Source organism: Miniopterus schreibersii (genome assembly GCF_964146895.1).
Source record: "Miniopterus schreibersii genome assembly, chromosome: 2".
Lineage (NCBI taxonomy): Eukaryota > Metazoa > Chordata > Mammalia > Chiroptera > Miniopteridae > Miniopterus > Miniopterus schreibersii.
The window spans coordinates 51,282,608-51,292,563 of NC_138102.1; positions in this window are offsets into that span (position 1 = coordinate 51,282,608).

A 9,956-nucleotide genomic window follows, 5' to 3' on the forward strand; every position below is an offset into this window, starting at 1 on the left:
TTGCTTGATGGTCTACATAAATTGGTGTTAAAAGTAATCTCACTGAGTTGAAAGAAAATAGACATCTTGATCGACAAACACTTAAAATAGAACATTCTAAGCATTATCCCAGTTTGGAGTTCTGGAGTTTTCAGCTTAAATTTCTATACTTAGACATTTAGAGATTCTAAAGACCACTTTTACATAAAAAGATGGGCTATGATGATCTTAACCATCTCATCTCGGACAAGCTTGATAAAAGAATGAATAATTTTATTAAGTCTGGTGAGCTTTTTAATTTCTTTTTAAATATATCTTTATTGATTTCAGAGAGAGAGGAAGGGAGAGGGAGAGAGAGAGAGAAATATCAATGATGAGAGAGTAATTGATCAGCTGCCTCCTGCACACCCCCTGCTGGGGATCGAGCCCAAAACCCTGGCATGTGCCCCAACGGGGAATGGAACTTCAATCTCCTGGATCATAGGTCGATGCTCAACCGCTGAGCCACGCTGGCCGGGAAAGTCTGGTGAGCTTTAATGGAAGTTTTCTCATTCAGTTTCTTTGGGCCTCAGGTTTTGCCACTATTGACTTCAGAAGAAGGGTTAGTTCAATTATTTGCTGGTTTAATTACTTTAAACTTTTTATGGAACCATGATCAATTTAAAGACTAAGGCTCTCTGTAATTAGTCACCTTCTAACTATCCAGGGGCTTAAATGATAAATTGTATATTGATGGCACCTCTCCAATCAAAAACAACTGATGACTTCCTGTTGCCTTTTGCTCCTAGCTCTAAGTAGAAGCCAGAGCAATTGCTTTTAAGTGCAAATCTATTCTTCCATCACTCTGGAGGAAAGCAAGGGCAGTGAGCAGTCAGAGATGTGTTTGTCCCTGAAGGGACATTTGGTAATGTCTGAAGACATTCACCAAATTGTGGCACCTAGTGGGTAGGGTCGACGGATGCTGCTAAACATTCTACAATGTACAGGACTACACTCCACCCCCAACAACAAATTAACTGGACCAAATGTTAATAGTATGGAAGTTGAGGAATCCCTATGTGTAGAGGTTACACCTAGGAGCCCTCCAAAACACCCTAAATTTAAGTGACTGCATGTTCCTATGAGGCAAAAGGGCTCCCTTTTTAAAACTGTTTAGTGAGAAATCTGATCTACCCTGTTGATCACTACATTCCAGGGTCTCACACAGAGTCCACACATAGTAGGTAATCAATAAATTTTTGTTGAATGAATTAATACAAGCCTGATGCTTTCATTAAGTCAATGATACTAACACATGAATAAAATTTAACCCCCTCTTTTTCCCTGTAGAAATGTGTCAGGAAGATGTATATATATATATATATATATATATATATATATATATATATATATATATATATATATATATTTATAAGATGTATAAATTTTATAAGATGTATAATATATATATATTTTTTTCCCCCAATGGCTGTGGCTTTTATTCTACTATGAAATGCAGGTCTGACAGCAGTAAAATACAATGACATCTTTCTCTTTATCTTGGCAAGAGTAATTCCAGCTACAAAGGATTATTTGTGAATAAATTATTTGTGAGTAAATTAAGAATATTTGAAACAACAAATCAGGAATATGAGAATGTAGACTATTTCTAAAAGGAAAAACCACTTAATCTGATCAGTTTTGTCCAGAATATCTGATTTGGGGTATTTGAATTTCAGTTTCTCTTTTCTTGCAGTGTACTTCCTGTGTACTACAGAACAAAACTTGATGAGTCAGTTTCTGGACTGTAATTCTTAAGTTTAATTTTTTTGAAAACTTATGTTTTATCAGAGGCCACAGTGATAGCAACCAGGGTTTGTTTCCCTGATTAGTTCTTTGTTAATTCATTTGAGATATTGCAACATACTTACTATGAGAATGTTTCTGTAAAAGAGCAAACTCTGGGGCAAAGTATATTTAATTTTCTTAAAACAAGAGCAGCAACCACAATAACAGCTATCAAAATCTTTTCCACTCTTTAGGCCATTCTATCTGCTGTTGTTCTGGCTCCATTTTCCCCAACCCCTAGGCAATAAGAGAAAACCAGATTTTTACAGGGAATATGAAAACATCAGTAAGACAGCAAAAACAATATTTTAAAATAATATTTAAGAGAATGCCTTGTGGAGTCAATGGTTTTTTGTGTGTATGTGTCCTCCATATGTTCTTGTGTATGTGTGTTGTGTCTGTGTATGAACCTTTCTTGACTGAGTTACTAAACTTTGAATGGAATTTTTTTTTAAGTGCACAGAAAGGGATTAAGTTTCAGGGACTATGAAGTGAGGAATTTGAACTATTGAATTAATGTGTGGCTGTAAATATCATTGTTTAAATACAATTGATTCAACATATTTTATTGTGAAGAAATCTTTCCATTTGTGAAAGCTCAGGGTGGTTATAATTTATTCCCTAAATCACTCTACGTAAAAGAAAAGTATTGTTTGTAGCTTTTCTCATAAGCATAAAATAGCCCATTTGTGTTTCTTAGTTAACTAGCAAATGATTATCCATTGGCTATATTGCTCTGCACCAGATGTTTGCTAAAAGCAGAATAAAGTGGATGGATGCCTTATTTGAATACATCTGGCAGACATTTAAAAAACGTCCATGCAGAAATTGTGTATGCATATTTAACAGACAATAGATTCTAGGTAGTTCTTGCTCTTTGAAGCTATATTTAAATATGGAATTGTCATGGACCTCAAAAGGAATGCAGTTAAGTATTTCAGCAGAAAAGGTATAGTTACCCTCTTTTGATTTTGTTACGGAACAGAAAGAGTTCATCCACTGGGTGCTAACCGAGCCAAACACCAGACACTAAGAATTGCAGTGGAGAAATATTGGCTATTTTATTATGAATGGCTCCATCCAGGAGAATGCGAAGCTAATGCTCAAAAGCCTTAACTACACAATGGCATGTGGGTTACAGATTATATAGAGCAAAATGACAAGAAATGGTGGGTTAGGAGTTTGGGATTGTGCTGCAAGCTTATTAGTCAGAGGTGAGGTAAGGGTAATGAATCATTTCTTCAGGTCTTGAGGACAGCTCTGAGGTCTGTTCTGGTGTCCCTCTGTCTGGTTTCATGAGACTCAGGAACTGAAACATAACTTGGGTCAAGGTGTTATCTTTAGCCTGCCAGAGGTCAGGACCTTGTGATTATTAGTCAGGTTTGGGCTACAGTCTTCTGCTGCCTTGGGGGTTGCTGATTATCTGGGGAAAAGTCTGGGTCTCTCTATATAGAGGATATTATTTTAGAGCTAGGATTTAAAACTGAATTTAAGCGAAGTCAAAAGGACCCTCGATTTCAATAGTCTCATTTCACACCAGAGGCTCTTTTTCAGATGATCAAGTCTTTCTTCAATTCAGAGAAATTTTCTTCTATTATTTTCTTGATTCAGTTTCCTCTCTATTCTTCTTCTGAACATGTATTCGATAGATATTATGTCTCTTGCATTTATCTTCCATATCTCCACTTGATTCTTGTAATTTCCATATTTTTACATTGTTCAATGCTCTGGTAAGGATTGTACGGCTTGGTCTTCCAATCACTAATTCGATCTTCAGTTTGTCCATTCTGATATTCATCTTTTATAATGAGTTTCTTATTTTTACAATCATGTGTTTATTTTATAAGAACTCTTTATTGTTCTCTCGTTGATATTTTACATAGCGACTTTTACTTGTTTTATGAATACTGTAACCTAATCTCTTTGAGAAAATTACTTGAAAAATTAAATGTTTTTTTCTTCTTGTTTCTTCCAGAATCATTCACAATGCTTCTTCATCTTAGTGCCTCTCTTTCATGTTATTGTGTTTCCTCTTGTTTGGTCATAATAAGTTCCACATGAACAAGACTGGTTGCTGGTGTTGGGACGTGCCCTTGACTGCAGGATCACTTTGTCTATGATGGATGCTCCTCTATCCTCTTAACCCCCTAATCTAGAATGAACACCACAAGGCTTGGAGACCATGGAACTCTTAAGAAAGCTTTCAAACTCAGCTAAGGTGAGAGGTACTGGTCAGGGTACAAAAATAAGGGGGGATTAATGTGATCATACATACTTTCATATTACTGCTTTAATATTTAAAGAAATCTATAGGTAACAGGACCTACAGAGAGAATTCAGGTTTACTAGCTGTCATCTCCCTTTAGTAGAACTTTAGATCAAACAACCTTCAGACCACTCTTTGTCTCTAGATTGCTCTCCTTAGATCAGCATCCATTGCTAGTCCAACCAATTGTGGCCAGGGGTGATGTGGCTACTTAGTTTTCAGAAGAGACCACAGGTGTGCTGGTCATTATTTGGTGTGGCTTCTCATGTATAATGATATTTTCTAAGAATTGTCACCATCTACTTTTCATATATATTTTTTTCTTTTTGTGTGGCTTTGCCTCACTTAGTTGAACATAGACCATTAAGCAGTATATTTTGCTGCTGTCTCAGTGATTTTATTTTTCATTTCCTTTCCATTTGTATATTTTCATCATGGTTGATAAACTAAAGTTCTAAAACTTGCTTTATGAAATTAGAGGAGAGAGTGAGAGAGAGAAAACAAAGAGACATGAATTGATTCCAAGTCATTGCTGAGGCTGGGCCCTGTGGAAACATCACCTGTGGGCTCATCTTGGCCAATGATGACATTCACAGGACTGGTTATCTGTAACCCATTCCACCATTCTTTTAACGTTGTTTCTGTAAATGATGACTTATTTACTAATATGTGACTGCAGATAAACAGCCTGTTTACTTAAGAATTCTAGGAACTAACCTCAAAAGAAGCAGACTTCACAGTGGCCAATTTTTCTCAGTGGTTAGAGCGTTGGCCTTCTGAGCAAAGGGTTTGATCCCTGGCCCCCGTCAGGGAGTGTGCGGGTGGCAACCAATTAATGAGTCTCACGTCCATGTTTCTCTCTCTTTCTATCCCTCTCCTCCCTCCCTTCCACTCTCTCTAAAAATCAATGGGAAAATATCCTCAGGTGAGGAATAAAATAAAAAAAGAAGAAGCAGATTCTGACCTTCAGACATTTTGGTTTTGGGAGATTTGCTGGCCTTCAACCAGTTATCTGGACAGACTGCACTGACTTTCATGACATAATCCCCTCAGTGGAAAACTCTCCACCCCCTCCTTTCGATTACTTTGCTCTGCTGTTTATTTTTCATCTTCTTCCCTCCTTACCAAAACCCCCGCCCCTGCCTAGTTGTGAAGATGGTGTTCGCAACAGTAGTTTGCCATCTTCTCAGGCTGCCAGCTCTTGAATAAACCTGCTTTCTTTCCACCAGCCTTTGTCATTCCAGGCTTTTGAGCGGCAGGCAGATGAACCTGGGTTTTGCATTACATCCAATTTGCAAATCTTGATTTTTATTAGTGCACCCAAAGTTGACTATAGTCCTAGGGACTGACTCTTACTAACCCAAGTTATAGGAGAATGAGGAGTTAATCATAAGTTTAATTTAATTTACACTGATCAGAATTTTATGATTTCTGGTGTCCATAGCAGTCTGATATTTAATTTAGACCCTTTTCTGTATCAAAGTGCCTGAGGAGGCAAGTCAACAATACTCACTTGGTTGAGCCGTGCACTTTTCCTTCCTTGGTATCCACAAAGAACATTATCCATTTTCTGCAGTTTAACATTCACTATATAATGTAGTTTGCAAAGATTTTCAAACCCTCTGACTATGGTTTCATTCTTTGAACCAGTATTATTCTTTTTTCCACCAACTAAAAAAAAAAAAAATTGCATAGTCTTAGATGTGTAAAAGGTGGGAAAAGGAATGGTTAAAATCAACAAAAGAAATCTTCTAAATGTGAGAAAGCACTGTGCTAAGGACTGTGTATATGGAAGAATAAGATGTTGGGGGAATTTAACTGAAAACAAAACCTTCTCTCAATCCAGAATCCTCTCCACAGAGGTAAGAGAGAAGTAAGTCACTTTAATTATTGAATAAGCTTTAAACCAGAATGTGATGTACATCACAGGCAATCCCCTAAGAGGCTGTAAGGAAAATCTCACCCCTAAAGAAATCTCATCCCTCATATAGCCAGGCAGACAAAGCCCTGTGACAGTATGGCTGGTAAGTCAGATGAGTAATGGGATGTTGCTTGCTGAGTGTGGAGCTAAACAGAGCAGATTTGATGGGCATTTACCAAGACTTCCGGAGAGCTGGATGGAAGTTCCTGCTCCCATACATTGGATACTTCTCTGCCATATTTCACCAGATGCGAGATCTACCCAGGACTTGCGAGATGGTCTCTCTCCACTTCTTTTTCTTTGTTCTTCTTTTAAAATTCCAAAGTGACCATCTTCCTGTTGTTGCAACACTCAGATACATGACAACACATTCTTGCTTGGCCATCTTTCCCATGTAGTTTTTACGAGAATTAAATTTGAGTTCCTGTAACTCGTAAGATAGCAGCTTACTCATGGCCCATCATGGCTTCCTGAAGTATCCTCATAGTCCTGAGACCATGTCATAAGTCTTAGAAATTGATCGTTTTATCTCTTCCTTAGCGTGGGTCCTTTGTGCAGAACTCAGTCCTTTTCTGTGGACTTTGCTAGTTTAACTTTGAGAGGTAATCTGTGTGTCCCAGTCCTGGGGGTTCCATATGCTGCTCCAATGTGCTAATAACAAGGGTTAGGCCCATGAGTGTATGGGCCTAATCATGTCTAAAAGTATCAAAATCTTAAGGAAAATAATTGGTGGAAAGTTGGGTGGAAGAAGGAAGCTGTTTAGGAATAAGATGAATGAAGGAAAAAAAAATGTCTGAAAGCAAGGTTGAACAGGAAACAAAGATAGAGAAGAAAAGCAAGATAAAAATGTAAAAACTGAGACGCAATGGCAGGGGGCACAGCTGTGCACGTTGTGAACTGCTCAATGATGCCATATGTAAGAAGGCTCCATTCACAGCACAGACATTGAAATTTTGCATATTTATTCTGATAATTGCATAGCAGAGGACACAAAGTTCTTCACTCTAATGAAATCAGTATGATTATAACATTTTTCTGACAATGAAAATAATGTGTGTAGAAGACACTTCTCTTTGGGTCTCACATGTTTCTTTACATTTTGCCAGCAGCGGCATGGACTGTTTTATTTCAGATTTTCTTTACAAGGATATATATATAGCAAACAGCCTTGGAATAAAGGGCAGGCTGGTTTACTGCCCATTATAAAAGATTTATGTCCTTTGAGTTCAGGGTTTCTCTCCTGTAATAAAACTTACTACACGTGCAGATGTCACCTGGCCCTCTTCGCATTCTTGTGTGAAAGGGAACTTGGGATCTTAGTGCAAGAAATAGCTGACACTCTGGCTACTGCTATATCTATGAACTATAAAGTCATTTGTTTCTGACCCAGGAGTCCCGTGTCTTCTGCCACTATCCATGAAGGTGTGGTAGGCAGCTTGTTAGCTTGCGTGGAGCGTAACATCACAGACCTTTCTCGGTTCTTGACAAAGTATCTTGAAGAAGAGTGTTTTTCTGAATAGAAAAAGACATTGTGGGCTATCAGCAGCCAGGAAGGAGGTAAGTGCAGAGCATATATGCAAGGAGGAGAGAAGGTGAGGTAAATAAGAAGGGACAGTGTTTTATTAGACATTTTATTTCTCATTTTCCTACAGTTGGGCCTCTCACACCTTCAAAGATGAATGCCGACAAGCTTAAAGGAGTGTAAGACCCTCAACACTGGTTATCTAATAAAGTCACTAGGGGAAAGTTTTCAGAAATCTGATGCCTTGGTAATTTGCCAGATCAATGAAACAGACTGTCTAGGGGTGAGACCCAGGCATCAGTATTTTTTAAACCTCCTGGGAGATTCCATGTGCAGCCAAGGTGAAAGCCAGTGATCCAACCTAAAGTTCTGAGATTCATTCACGATGTTACCGCCCTTGTGGGTGGCCTGCACTTATCAATCCCCTGACTTACAGGCCAGAATTTAAACCTTGCTCCTTTCCCTGATATGCACATGACTTTGTGGAGACCTCATGGTTTCTATAGTGCTATTCTGCTCTTGCTGGGTCTTTCCTTGGGACCCACAGATCCCTCTAGAGGTTTTCTCGTGTTTCCTTGCATTTCTACCTTTTGTCTGATTTCTCACAAGCTGTGTTAGGTTCTGTTGGTGAACAAGTTAATTCTTTTAACACCCTAAACATTGAAAAAAATGTGGGGCCCTTCTGCCCTTTCTTCCCCCATGTAATAAAAATGAATATTTATGAAACACTTACTGAATACCAGGAGTTATTCTATTCTAAGAGCTTTACATATATTAAAGCAATGCTTGATTCTCACAAAACATCACTGTCCCCTTTTAGAGATGAGGAAACTGAGGCAATGAGAGCTGAATAACTTGCCTGGGATTACCCAGCTGGTACATGGCACAGCCAGGATTTAGAGACAGGCAGTCTGATTCCAGAGATCATACTAAGCCATACTAAACAGTAAAATCAGAGTGAAGAAGTTGGAAAATGGGATTTTCCCCATAGTGTCTACTTTAATGGTTTTCTTTTGAAATGTTAAACTCTTTCAAAAAATTTTTTCTCATTATTTTCATTAGCAGATGCCATAATCACACAGCTATTTCCACTGTGGGAATACCTAATTCAGCACCTAGTTAACTCATAGCAGACTTCCTTGATGCTGAGTGCTTGGGACACTGCCACCTGTATCTTTCGGTATAGAGAATGAATCTGCTTGATGAGGTTTCCGCCAGCAACCCAGCAGGGTCTGTCTCCCAAAGCCCGCTCACCAGTGTGGGCCCATCGAAGTGTTCCTTTCTTGCAGTTAACTGAGCATTGCCTTGTCTGGCTTCAGGCCTGGGGTTTCAGACCCAAGACAGCCTTGGTTCCTTTCCTCATTGGAACTAACAATACTTAGGCCAACTAGGGAAGCAACTTACTTGTTTGGAGCAGTGGTTCTCAAACTGTGTATGTATCAGAGTCACCCAGAGGGCTTGCTCAAACAGAGAGTCGGGGGCCTGACCCCAGAATTTCTCATTCAGAAATCTGGGGCCCAAGAATTTGCGCTTCAAATAACTTCCCAGGTGAGTCCCATGCTGTTGGTCCTGTGACCACATTGAGACCCGTAGCCTTAGACCTGTGCTGCCGCAGTGCGGCCTACAGCCCAGCAACATCAGCATTACCTATGAGCTTGGTAGAAACGCAGAATCCTGGTCAGACCTATGGAGTCAGAATCTGGGTTTAACAGGTTTCTCAAAATGTGATTTGTATGCACAGTAGAGTTTGAGAAGTACTGGTTGACATCATGTGTCTTGCTGCCAGTTAGGACTTTTAATGCAAAAAAAGGATAAACCTTATTTGACAGCAATATCCAAAATAGTCACCACATTAAACTGTATTCTGGCCACAAAAGAGACCAAATAAGATTATATGGATGATTTGGGGAAAATCTATCACAACAAAGTTGGAGGGATCACACTACCAGATATCAAGTTATACTACAAAGCTACTGTAATCAAAAGAGCCTGGTACTGGCACAAGAACAGACATATCGATCAGTGGAACAGAACAGAGAACCCAGAAATTGACCCATGCCATTATGGTCAATTCATATTTGACAAAGGAGGCAAGAACATACAAAGGAGTAAAGACAGTCTTTTCAAAAAATGGTGTTGGGAAACTTGGACAGGTACATGCAAAAAAGTGAAACTAGACCACCAACTTATACCATACACAAAAGTAAACTCAAAATGGATAAAAGACTTAAATGTAAGACATGAAACCATAAAAATCCTAGAGGAAAACATAGGCAGCAAAATCTCAGACATCTCTCGTAGCAATATGTTTGCTGATACATCTCCTAGGGCAAGAGAAAATAAGGAGAAAATAAACAAATGGGACTGCATCAAAATAAAAAGCTCCTGCACAGTGAAAGAAACCATCAACAAAACGAAAACAGAGCCCACTGTATGGAAGA